General features: G+C 35.4%; 1 protein-coding gene across 3 annotated transcripts in view; it reads left to right on the forward strand.

Moving 5' to 3' along the window:
- Window positions 1-8,230, forward strand: part of LOC145996029 (uncharacterized) — a 32,299-nt gene extending 24,069 nt beyond the window's left edge. For all 3 annotated transcript variants that reach the window (XM_083132211.1, XM_083132212.1, XM_083132213.1), the window contains one exon: window positions 6,984-8,230. The gene's annotated coding sequence lies outside the window, so the exon portion shown is untranslated. The remainder of the gene's footprint in view (window positions 1-6,983) is intronic.
- Window positions 8,231-14,285: the final 6,055 nt, after the last annotated feature.

The following is a 14,285-nucleotide window of genomic DNA, read 5'->3' on the forward strand; positions in this document are numbered from 1 at the left end:
CTTATTCTCAGCTAACCACCATATCTGATGGTCATTCACTATCTGCTAGTTGCAACGTGCCCAATGGCTGAGGCTCGCCTCGGAAAATCTCCATGAGAAGCTTCTACTGCTGTTTATGGTTATTCATTGCTCTGCAAATAACGGAACACACGAAGCAATACAACTCGCAATGTGAGCTAACTTAAACAGTAAACTGTCTGCTCAAGCATTCTCGGCAACAATGGAATATTTTGATTGTCATGGAGTGCAGTCCAACTTTTGTCATGGTGTTGCCAAAGGTTTATGGCTGCAGCAATACAAGCCTTCCATCTGTCCCTGTCCTGAGCAAAATCTGTCCACTCTTTTCCATCCATACCGATTTCCTTTAGATCCATCTCAACTTTATCTCTCCATCTTCGTCTTGGCCTTCCTACTGGTCTCTTATTACCATCAGGTTTCGCAACGTGAATCCTGTAAACTCTTCTTTCCTCTCCCATTTGTGCCACATGGCCTGTCCATGATTTAGTCATTCTAATAATATCTGGAGATGAATGCAAATTATGTAGTTCTAAATTATGTAACCATCTCCACTCTCCTGTTGTCTCATCCCTTTTAGGTCCAAATATTTTCCTAAGAATTTTATTTTCAAATACTCTTAATTTATGTTCCTTTTTCAATGTAAGGGACCAATTTTCACATCCATATAATAATGCTACAGGTAAAATTACTGTTTTGCATATTTTAACTTTTAGTATCTTGTATATAAACAAGAAGATAAAAGTTTATAAAAAGTAACATGCATTTCCTGAATGAAGCCTGCTTGTTATTTCCTCTTTAACCTTTTCAGTCCCAAGGCCATTTTCACAAGTAAGCCTCTCTGTCCCGAGCCGATTTTGAGCAAAATGCAGAGTTTCAATTAAATGAGTGTAGATTGGAGACTAATTGCCCTAGAGAGATGAGTGATATACCGTTGTACGCGGAATGAACCAGAGATTCAGACTATATGAAATTTATGGAAATTCGGCGTATATGTGGCGGGGGAGGGCGCTAACTAAAAATTCCAAAATTTCGGAAAAAAAATTTGGTTCCCCCACCCTCTCCCCAAGAAAAAAGTACATGACAGTGTCGACATGCACATGGAAATGATCGTTGACATGTAAGGAACACAAAAATATTTGCATTATTATCATATGACCAATGTAACTTGAGTTATATTATAGCTCAGAAACTAAATGGCCTAGAGATATGAAAGATATACTGTTGTACGCAGAATGAATCACAGATTCAGACGATATATAATTTATGCACATTCGGCGTACATATGGAGGGGAAAGGGGGAAATGATGAAACCACATTGTAGAGTTAATATAAGGCAACTAGTAGAAATTCCATAAAAAAATAATTCCTTGAAAGGAAGGCTAGAAATCAATTTATGCACACACATATCACAAAAAACTTAAGACTTGTCTTCATTTTGTCATTCAAAGCGAGAACGAAGGCTTCCAATGTAGGGTGTCCAACTTTGACTGGGACAGTCTCATTACAGGCCGAAACCAAATGTTAGGTAATAATCAAAATCTAATTATTGATAACAGCTCTTTTGAACCCATTTCAAAGTATTTAGGAGTAATACTAAGAAATGAAAATGATATTAACCTTTTCAGTCCCAAGCGTCTCGATCGAGATACTCAAAAGTAAGCCTCACGGTCCCAAGCATCTCGATCGAGATGCTCTGTCAAGGTTGTAGTTTTTACGTTATAACGTTTCTATTTTTGGCTAGAATTTCGATTTTTTTTAATATTGTTCCTAACACATGTATTTAACAGAAATGTTTTTTTGCCTTTTTTTTTTGTCTTCATGAAAATTGAGGGGAAAAGGCGGGAAAAGGGACTTCTCTTTTGAGTCTCTTTTCAAGGGAAAATTTTTGCTGACAAAGGAAGACCGGCTTTGTTGTTCTAAAGCAATGCTTTTCACTACCGCCTGTGAACTACATTCGAAGGAAGCTTGTTTATCAGTATCCGATGTCAAAATGAAAGTTTTATGTGAGGGTGCAAGTAGGGGGAAGGGGGAAGACTGGTTGTTGAATCTGCGTTGTGAGAATGGAATTTCGAAGCATACTAAAGGAAACCTTTGTTTTTTTAGCACAAGTGTCCACAAGTTGCGACAGGGGTTACCCTGCATTGTCTAAAAATAGAATTTCAAGCAGCTGCAAGAATCGGCGCTCATGTTTCACTGCGTTCTAACTTTTCGTCCGTGAATGTTGTGCGTAGGTGTCGTTTTGTGCCCAAGTGCGAGGACATTTTTTTGGGTAAAGTGACAATTTTTTAAAATAATTTTTGGGGGTTTTCTCCCTTCCCCTCCATAAAAACGGCAAATTTGCATAAATTTTGCATTTTGACATTTTTTTCGGGGGGAAACACCATTTTTTTTTTAAGAAAAGTATTTTTAGGTACAATCGTTAAAAACGAAATGACAAAAGAACCATAAGAAATTTCAGGGATATATAAGACAACAATATATTAATTTTCTAATCAAATTTTCATTTGTATAAATCATTTTCAAAATTATCCACAAAAATTACAATATTCTGCATATGATGTTGACAAATGTTACTTGTTGATATGAAGAATGAATTACGTACAAATAATTTGCTCCAGAATACCAGGGTGGCTATTCACCAAGAATTCCTTGATTCTGGGCATTATGAGTGAATTTTTCTCTGTAGATGTGAAAAATTGCAACTTTTATTAATCCAGATCCCATTAGTTTTTATTTTTATTGAGAAAGGAAGAGAAAGCTGTGCAGAACATAAAATAGAATTCTCTCAATATGTGTTTACTTTGTTAGTTCTCTGCAGAATAATCTATCTGACACACGGAAGATTATTGTAAGATATCTAATTTGATTAGGTAGATTTGAGTTTGAAATTCTTAAAGAATTAACAAGTTTTCATATCCCGTAACATTTGAGAAGAGTGGTGGCAATTAGAGGGGCATTCACCCCCTCCCCCACACACACTTTTTGCCATGCTAAGGCTTGTCTGCCAAGACAAAGTAAGCTGTCCTGGCTTTCCAATTTTTGGCTCACAATCGCTGCCACTGTTTGAGACTTATGTTTACAGATGTATTTCGAGTCTATGTGAAATGCAAAGGTTGACTCTTCACCTTATATTAAATATTTTAAATACATATACTGTTTAATTGAATTGGATTACAATTTCTGGATATGTTTGAATCACACAGAGCCTTTATATTGTTAAAATGTTTGTGTGTGCATGATGCAGGGGCGTGCCGTGACCTTTCGTGATAGGCAAGGGATGGGTTAATTTTTTTGTTTCGGTTAATTATAACAATTTCAAATATAATATAGGCGTACACACATCCCTACTTACAGTAATGTGCATAATGGTGAAGAATTGGGCTTGAGTGTGTGAACTACATACATACCATAAAATCAAATCTTCGCTGCACGGTTTATAAAGAAGAAAAACAGCCTCTCGATATAAACTTGTAAATTTCAACCTTGAAGAAAATTATTTACTTGATATTTGAGGGCAACTGTAAATTACGTTCTTTTTTTTTTAACCCTGAAAATAATAAACATCCTATAAGCATAAAGTTTCGATCTTAAATAAACGGACGGGTTTCGGTTTCTTACTTATTTCTTATAAATAGCATATGACTGGTGATCACTGGCTAACTTCATAATGTAATTTGTTGATTACTATAGAGTTTCAAATATGAAATTGTACCGCGTTAGGTGGTGCTACGGATGCACAGAAAATTCTGGAAGTTAGCAGCACTTGTGGCCAGTGTGGACGAATTCTTTCCAACACCCTTGCCAAAGACAGATGCAGTCTTGGTGTTGTTTGCCCTCGGTCTTTTTCCTTCGTAAACTGGGATTGACAGTGTCCATGAAAGAACTGCATAAGTCACTCGAAAAGCGGGGAGAAAGTTGAGCAGTCCTCTTCATCTAACGTGGTCAGTCATGCCGCATCGCCCAGCATTGTCAAGGGTGTAGCCGGTTTAGGTTTCAAGCCAAAAGAACAGAAAATAGAGAAAATGAAAATTCTTCAATGTAAATATCTTATAGTAAATAAATTCCATTCTAATGTGTATAAAGGCATTGAAAAATATGAACTTAAGATATCAAAAGTGTTTTAATAAACAACGCAAGCGGCACTTGCCCCGCCTTTCCTTACTGCATGCTTCTGGCATGATAAGAGGTGGTAATGCATAAGGTTGAAATAGAGAAAACATTGCTTGTACCCTTGAAGTTTTGGAAAGTTTACCTTGGAAACCAGGTATTATACTTGAATTTTATCAGGTTCTAGACTGGCCATCCTGAATACATAACAATCTTTTTCATGTTATGTACAGTCAAACTCGCCTTTTTGTCTGTGAGGATCATCTTACATGCTCAAAATGATCTTGCAATAGAAACATAGTCAGTTATATAAATTTGAGTGCTGAAATGTTACTTTGGAAGGCATGAATGCCACAAAGCACCGAATTGACACGAAAGTGAGCAAGATCACATGTATCAGAAGTTTGCACTTTGGGCCATGCACGTAACAGTGGTGCCAGACATTTTGCTTCATTTGGAGTTTTGAAACCATGGAGGAAGAGAAATCAACAGAGTATGTTTCAAGCACATTAGTCATTCAATTTTTTGTCACCAACAGAGCAAATACCTGTATGTGATATAAAAATCCTGTATAACCTTGAAAAAAATGTATAATGACCTATAAAAATGTTTGATTTAGGCAGATAAACCTAAAATAGGTTCTAACAAGCAAAATAGTTTTTGTTTTAGGCACTACGAAGCCATCAGTTCTTGTTTTTTTTAATGAAACTCAGAATAACTTATTATTTCTTATTTACCTGCAAAAGAAAAAAATAAGTTAAACCTAAAAACTGAGGTCTACTTATTCAAATTCAAATTTTTTATTTGCGTGGGTGAGGTTCAGCCTGAGGCTGTTCTGCCACCTAGCCCATGTCATCGATTACATTTAAATTTACATTTCTTATACATATGTTATTACAGTATTAATACAGTGTACAATAAACTGTATGATTTAGTTACAAAATCTATTGATAAAGTAATTGTAATAAATGTATGGATTAAATGATACAAAAATTGTGAAAAGACAACAACATAAAAATAAAATAAAATGAATAAAAAATAAATTTGAAAAAAAGATGTAGACAAAATACATAACATAAACATACAAGTTACATCATAGTATTTTAACACAATCTCTGCTCTGCCAAAAGAAAATTCTTTACTTCATTTCGGAAAGATTCTTTTTAGATATGCTCGACATGCTCTTAGATAGGGCACTCCATATTTTTGCAGCAAAATATGAAAACGACGGTTGATATGCCTGTGTGTTGCAGAGTGGAAGGTTAAATTTGAAATTGTTTCTTGTATGGTGGCTGTGAATACTGGTGCGAGGGATCGACATGTCTGCCAGATACGACGGCTTGCCAGATGTAATAATTTTATGTGTAAGGCAATATGTATGCAGTAGTCGCCTACGGTACATATTGAGGGATATTCTTATTATTTATGGAAGGTAAAATATGTTTGCACCTCGGGATGCAAAATATGAACCGCATGCACGCATTTTTGAATTTTTGCTTGTAAAGTTTTATTTATTCTACCAGAGTACACTACGTCACAATAGTAGAAATGGATGTGTGTGTTTCAACTAATCGCTGCTTGATTTCTGAGATAATAGTTTGTTAAATTTAAACAAGAATCTAAGTGTTCCAAATGATCTATTGATTTGGCAGCTAATATGCTCATTCCATAACTACTTGAGCTCTAGGTATGACATCGTCATTTATTTTAATTGTTGTATTGGTGTGCTCGACCGAACCAATACCATTTTGAGTTCCAATAAATGTATAACATGACTTATTAGCATTAATTTTAAGGCCATTTGCATCACATCATGTTTTTATCACACCCAAATCATTACTTATGTATTCAATACTTATGGCAATTTCTGTTGGATGGAATGATTTGGTTAGTTGGGTGTCATCAGCATATGAATGTACGTTACAGTATTTGACAACTGAGGGTAGGTCTGCAATATAAATCATAAACAATAAGGGACCTAGGATAGATCCTTGTGGAACACCAGATGAAATATTTAATTTATTAGATAAAAAAATAGGCGACAGTTTTACACGTTGATTTCGGTTACTTAGATATGAAAAATACCAGTTAGGGGTAGATTGTGAAAAACTGTAATATTTCAGTTTACTGAGCAGTAATTTATGTTGTTCCGTATCAAATGCTTTGGACAAGTCCAATAATATTAATGTAACAAGGAATTTCTTATCCATAGCCTGGAGGACGTCATTTGTGACTTTCAGCAAAGCCGTAGCAGTACTGTGTGCTAGCCGAAATCCTGACTGTGAGGGTGGAATATTGTTTTGGGCAACGAAGCTAAATGTCTGTTTATAGATTATTTTTTCTAGGAGTTTTGAACACACAAGCAGAAAACTAATAGGTCGAAGGTTGTTTACATTAGTTGGTCGGGTCGTCTTAGGGAGTGCTCTCGCACGGTAATTAGTAAATTTAACAAGAATGGCTCTTGGCTTACCTCCGTTCTTCTGTCCTCCTACCCTGTGCCTTCTGCAGATATCACCATGCTGGATTTTGATGCCCAGTTGCTCTTCAAACAAGGTGGTTGCTATCTTGTCGTTATTCTCGTTGGAAGTTTTGGGAATACCCCTCCTCTGGTACTGCTCTATGTCGTCCATTATATGCTTTTACTTCACCAGTGTGAAAACTCCTATTCAGTATGATTTTACAAAGAAGTAGCTATGAAAATGTGGTTGAAAATATGAAATATTAAATCTATTGATATAATATGGATACATGCTTTCTCTAAAATATTTTTTCAGTTACATTATTAAAATACATTAGGTCGAAAATAACTGAAATATATCATGTTATTTTTTAGTAAATTTATCTTAACCTTTTTGCAGCTAAAATTCCGAGGACTCGTACTGCATTACCAAACAGAGCCTAAAAGTCTGCATACACATGAACGTGAAGAAGTAAATTGTTGAATCCATACTGTGTATTAATCACCAAGATAGATATTTTTGGCTATTATGAAAATGTTTAAGCAAGATTGTTATCTCAGTGGCAGTAGTGCATTTTATGGTTTAAATATAAATTATATTTATGAACAAATGTAAATCTTTGTAGTTAAAATTATTATGTTTGAGTTACACAAGTTGGTTCACTATCATAGTTTTATATGGGGCTCAGATCCCTATGTTATTCCTCAGTGTCAGTATTACTACTTAAAATGGTGATTAGAAGTACATGTCTTTAAAATACATTTTCATATTTTATTTAAAAAATTTGTACATATGCATACATGCACACATGCACTGATCTGATGATAGGCCTCCAAAAATAAAATAAAAACAGCAGCAATTGTTGACTTGTTCAATATATTTTCAAGTATAAATTAAGTGCCTCAAAAAACACCCTGTATTTCGTAGTGTTCTAAAGAGCATCCATAACCACATAGCCTGTTATGTGTTATTTCGTCTTTTCATTTTCCCCCGTTATACAGCGTGTTTAATGTAGTCCCAATGAAAACAAAGTCAGAACAGTGTTGCAGTATACTATCTATTTTAAAATTTGTTGAAACCAGTATTAGTGCTGAAGTTGCATATTTTTAACATTAATATAAATATTATAGTTTTGTTTTTGAAATGCATGGCATCATGTTGTGAATACTGTCACTGAGCAGTATAATCTCAAAGAGATGCAGGGGGGAAATGGAAAGTTTCCCTTGATAATGTGGCTGATCACATGAAGTTATAAAACATATTTTGAAATATAATTGGATAGTCTGTGTGTGTGCATGTGCGCAGTTACAATTAAATAAATTGTATTTGTATCTTGGTTATTCAGCATCCCATTTGATTTAATATGTAATTTCTTGTAGCATTGTTGATTATACATACGTACACACATATATATGTAGCATTGTTGATTATACATACGTACACACACATATATATAGAGTTAAAATACGTTAACTTAATTGTGTTATCCTTTACCTGTGCTTCTAAAAATACACTATTGATATCATCATGGAATGTGCAATAGTGTACTTGGACAAAGTGTTGTAAGGTAGCCAATCAATGACATATATTTTGAATAAATTTTGTAATGGGTAATGAAAAACTGAATTAAATTTCTTTCATATTCATGGATAGTGTTTTAATTTTCTTTATCATACATCAAGTTTTTGTATTTCCACCAATTTTCTGCCTCTTTTACAGGCTTTTTGACACTGATGATGAAATTGATTACAAGACAATCATAAATATACACCTATGCTCATGCCAGGACTTGAACCTGGAACCTTCAGAAAATAATGGAAAATAACTATCTCAAAAATCAGTTCCAACATATCAAACTGTCACAAACAGGCATAGGCCATATGACCTACAATCTAAAATGCAAGTTTAAAACCACGATGAAGGATAATTTTAGGAATATTTAGCATACAAATGTGCTAAAATCAATAACACCAATGCCCTGATCCAGATTTGAACCCTGGCATCATAACACATTGTTCTTAAAGCTGAAACTGTTACTCCCCATTTTTTGTTCTGCTGTACCAACAATTACAGGAAGAGTAAGAAACAAACATAAGGCAGTGCAAAGATTGGGAACACACAAAATTAGTGTAGAGCATCAACCAGAAGAAACTTTGCCAAAGCACTGTGAAAGGTGTTGGGGTGATTTCAAATTGAAGCGTATTCCTCAAACTTTGACTTTGATCGAGAATTTTGGAGGATAAATCATATTCGTACTCGATATGGAGGGCAATGCATTATTAAGATCCTCATCTGAAGCATTAGAAGGAAATTTCGTAACAAGAACTCTCAAAAAAGAAGTAGTACTACCAAATCTGTCTTTAAGTTTAGTAATAACTATGTCCATCCCATACCGTGAACGTGCTGTCTCAAACGTTTCATACTTTGGACTCCAGCTACAGGATGCACGCAGGTTTGAGTCTCCTGGAGGGAATGTAACAACTTTTCTACTTAGATTTCGGCCTGTGTATTGGACCGGTGGCCACCCTCCATCATGAAGAAATTGGGGAGGTATGAATGAGTAGCGTAAGTCACAGCAGGTGGGAGTGAGGCCAGTAGTTGGTAGGTAGGCCCTGGCCCTCCTAGGCTGTTGTGCCACAGGTTATTATTATTATTATAACTATGTCCAATCAAAAATGAAATACTGCTGTTCTAAAATAAGATTAGGTATTTACTAAATTTTCATCCAGACTGACTTACTTCATCGAAATGATGCTTAGGTGTAGAACTCTTCAAATTTTGGGTGAAATCCTCACCCATTTATTTTCAAGGTGTCCCCAAGGTTTTTCATGTTCAAATAGTTGTTAAATTTTCCTCATTGTCTGTTATGTGTTGTTCTTTTTTTTTCGAAATTTAGCTATACTATGACAAATCAGTTGATTTTTCTTTAACTGTTAAAAACACTTCAAAGGGGTCTCATCTCAAAATTCAGTAAGAGATGGGGTTTGAAGGGCAGTTGTCCTCTTGCCCTAAAGGCCAGTACCCCCCTGATAAGTATTGTATTCACATCCCTCTTCTGTCACAGGGGTACTGTATGTGCTTTCCAGGATTTTTCCCTTGGGGGGTGTAAGTTTGGGGATGTTAAGTGTTTCCGATAATGTTCAGTACTTGATTTAATCAATCATTAGACAAAACACAAGAGATAACATCGAAAAACACAAAATTCAAACATCATATTACCAGGAATCATTTCATGCAATTCTTAAGCTAGTTATAAAGAAATTACAAACACTTGTGCAATATGTTGTCACTGTATTTGTATGATTCTTGTCGTAGGTATAACTCAGTTCATCCTGGGGGGTGCCCAATTCATCGATAAAATATCAGTGAGAATGCATTGCATGGGTGCGTGCTTGCCTGTCTGAAGTAGTAGTAGTAGCAACTACAGATATAATATGACTCTTAAATAAATGATCAGACTGCGAGCGAAGTGGGCAAGAAAATTATTTTTAGAACTATTTCTTTGCAAACTGATAATGAATGCATTTTATTAATTAAACGTAAGCGACAATACTTTCATTTCACACGATGTTTACTCTTTACAATCTTGCTTTGCTCGTTTGGCGTCAGTGACTTGCGGTGACGTCGACACTTGGGGTAGCAATCAGTGGTGTGCTCAAGGGGGGGGGGGGTTGGTGTGACTCATACCCCCCCTCCCTTTAGGCCCAGTATTCATAAAAATAGAACGTGAATAACAGGAAAAGATTGCAAAATGATGAATGAGTACTAAAAAGAAGTACACGTAACCCCCATCCCCATTTGAAAATAAAAATGATTTGATTTGACTACTAAGCGAGAGATCCTGTGTTCGAATCTCGGCTTGGCTATGGGTATTCTTTGAGTGTGTCCCTTCATCAATTATAGTGTATTATCTTCGCAATTAGCCAAAAGTGGCGGAAAAGCGAATTAAAATAAACCAAATCAAGCAATCAATCAATGATTTGACTTGATTTTTGTTACTTAGCGTCGCTTTTTTGACACATTTGCTTAGTTGCAAAGGTGATAAGATAAATTAATGAAGGGACAAACACAAAGAACACCCATGCCCAGGTCGGGCTTCGAACCCGGAACTCCTGGTGTCGTAGCGCACTGTGATAACCACTCCCCCATGGTTGGTTGATTTGGTGTTTTAAGTCCACTTTATGCACAGAAACAAAACGGGTAACAAAACACACTTTTTTGTAGTTTCTTCAATAATATTAATTTGGCTTCTTGAGTTCTGAGATACGTTTTTCATTTCAAATTATTTCATTATTCACTGCAGAGTACAACACAGGAACAAGAATGCATGCTCATCACGGGTTCGAATCCCGGCCTGGATTGTTCGAGGTCCCTTCATTAATTTCATCACATCATCCTCATTTTCGCGAAAACTAAATTTGGCAGAAAAGCGAAGTAAAATAAACCAAACCAACAACAATATGAATGTGTGTTCTCTTGCACAAATAAATACATCCGTTGGAGGCTAAGAGAATAGTATATTTAAATAAAACACTACTAAAACGAGAGCGAGAGAGAGCCTGAGCAAAAAAATTGTAATATAATCATTATATATTCCATATTTGAAAAAATAAAGGAGTCATTCCATGCCAAATCAACACAGATATGTGCAATTTTTAACCTGACCATCTCCGATTTTCATGAAATTTGGGGAGTTGAAACTATGCATAGAACTTAGTAACTATGAAAATTTTTAGTCTCGTGCATCTTGTAATTGTTAAATTATTCAAGGTCAAAGTTTGCAGAAATTGCCCTTTTTGAGCCCGCTTAGCTATACTAAATCTGCTGTAACTCCGCCCCTATTTTGCCTATGAAGCTCAAATAAAGCTTATTGTACAGGGAATTGAACAAGCTTTCCAGTGATATATAACAAGCCTACCTTTGGATAAAAATATATTTTTTTTCACGTGACCTTGACTTTTGACCTTGAATATCTCAAAACATGTCATCACCAAAAATCGTGAAAAAAATATATTTGGTCCCTCATTCCATACTCTAAAACATATCAAAAAATCATTCTGGGACTGCAATGGGATCAGAAGATACAAAATAATATGTGGAACTATGTGACTGATAAAAGCCCGATTACATGAACTATGAAGAGTCAAATGTCCCTTAACACCCCCTACAAAATGTGAAGGAGTTATCCTGGGTATAATTGGTCATGAAAGAAATAGGTTAGGCACAGGGAGATCCCTAGCCGTGTGTGTCAAGCGCAGATCCGGCATATTGTTGACCGCCATATTGAATTCAACGCAAAAATTTCAAAGGAAAGGGGGTGATGTGATATATCAAATGAGGCTAGAATTTCACGAGAAATGAAGTGACGAAGGTTTATCCAACATATATTTTACCAGCAAAAAATTATTACTGCATGCTTGTAACCATTTTCTCCTTTTCGAGGTGTTAAAAACAAAGCATTGGAATGCTCCTAACGTGTTAGGAACTCATCGAGATCCCGCTGATATCTTGGGAGAGAAAGAAGTATACGCACCATTGCATATGATTTTAATCAGCTACATTCACCAAATAGTTGAATAGTGAATAATATTGGTAAAAGTATCTCAAACAATTACGTGACCTTTCCTTTGGAATGAAAAATTCTTCAGTGAGGAGGCAAATTTTTATGTTCACGTTAAATTAATAAAAATAATATGCAATACCTGTGATTTGCTCAGTCGAATGGTTGTTGCCGGTAAGCTAATTATGTGGTATAATGTATGGCGAACGGAAATGGTTGGTCCATATTCAACAACAGAACCTTAAATGGTGAGGGCTTCTTGGATTTGTTAAGTGAACAGGTTTTTTCACCCTTGCTTACGGGATATAGCACTTTTCGAGAGTTTTGAAACAGGACAGAGTGTGACCACACTATGTAGACATTTTCGCAATTTCTTCATGGTAATTTTCTAGGTAGATTGATGGTATATTCTAAATAGATGGAAGCTCAGTCGGTAACGCATCTGACTACCATGCTAAAGGTCCCGGGTTCGATCCCCGGCCGGTTCAAATCCGGGAACTTTTCTAACGGTGAAAGCGGCCCCGGCGCCCACCCAGCGTCGAATAGCATGGGTACCTGGGGGAAACCCTGGGGGGTAAAGGCAGTCAGGGGCGTGATGCTGATCACATCACCCCCACTCACGACCGGATCAAGAAAGTGTGGGGCGTTACCCCCACACCCCCTATACGCCTTCATGGCGTGGTGCTATGCACAGGGGAACACTTTACCTTTTATCTTTACTTTACTACTTTAATGACCTTTTAAATGTCCATGTAGGAGATAATTCAGAAGTGAATGAAGTACACACAGCAGAACTTTTAGTTACAGAACCTAACTTGACTGAAGTTAAAGATGCTATTAAAAGGTTTAAGAATAACAAAGCACCTGGCATTGATTTAATACCAGCTGAGTTAATTAAATATGGTGGAAATTCATTAATATGTCAAATTCATAAATTAATTTGTTTAATATGGAATGAAGAAATCCCTCAACACTGGAAAGAATCCATAATTGTTCCTGTGTTTAAAAAAGGTGATAAAATGAACTGCAATAATTACCGTGGAATTTCTCTACTCTCAACAACATATAAAATATTATCTAACATTCTTTTAACAAGACTAACCCCATATGCTAATGAAATTATAGGTGATTATCAATGTGGATTTAAACGCAACAGATCAACTACAGATCAAATTTTTCACATCAGACAGACACTTGAAAAAAAGTGGGAATATAATCAAAATGTCCATCAGCTATTCATTGATTTCAAAAAAGCATATGATTCGGTCAAAAGAGATAAATTATATAATATATTAGTAGAGTTTGGAATACCTAAGAAGCTTGTTAGTATGATAAAAATATGCACCAGTGAAACAGAAAGTAAAATTCTTGTGGGTATTAATATGTCTGACAAATTTACAATTCATGATGGGTTAAAACAAGGAGATGCATTATCTCCATTGCTGTTTAATTTTGCCTTGGAATATGCTGTTAGGAAGGTAAACGAAACTAAAGAAGGACTAAAATTAAATGGTGTGACTCAGTTGTTAGCATATGCAGATAATGTAGACTTACTGGGGGATGATGTGAATACAATTAAGAATAATGCTAAAATATTTTTCAAAACTGCTAAAGAGATAGGTTTGGAAATTAACAAAGAGAAAACTAAATATATGTTTACAGGCCGAAACCAAGTGTTAGGTAATAATCAAAATCTAATTATTGATAACAACTCGTTTGAACCAGTTTCCAAATTGAAATACTTAGGGGTAATATTAACAAATGAAAATGATATTAAAGAGGAAATAAAAAGTAGGCTTAATTCAGGAAATGCATGTTACTTCTCTCTTCATAAACTTTTGTCTTCTCGTTTAATATCTAAGAAAATAAAAGTTAAAATATACAGAACAGTAATTTTGCCTGTAGTATTATATGGGTGTGAAACTTGGTCCCTTACATTGAAAGAGGAACATAAATTGAGAGTATTTGAAAATAAGATCCTTAGGAAAATATTTGGACCTAAAAGGGATGAGGAGACAGGTGAGTGGAGAAGGTTACATAATTTAGAACTACATAATTTGTATTCATGTCCATATATTATTAGAATAATTAAATCAAGAAGACTTAGGTGGGCAGGTCATGTGGCACGAATGGGAGAGGAA

Source organism: Lepisma saccharinum, chromosome 12, assembly GCF_977018435.1.
Source record: "Lepisma saccharinum chromosome 12, izLepSacc3.1, whole genome shotgun sequence".
Taxonomy (NCBI): domain Eukaryota; kingdom Metazoa; phylum Arthropoda; class Insecta; order Zygentoma; family Lepismatidae; genus Lepisma; species Lepisma saccharinum.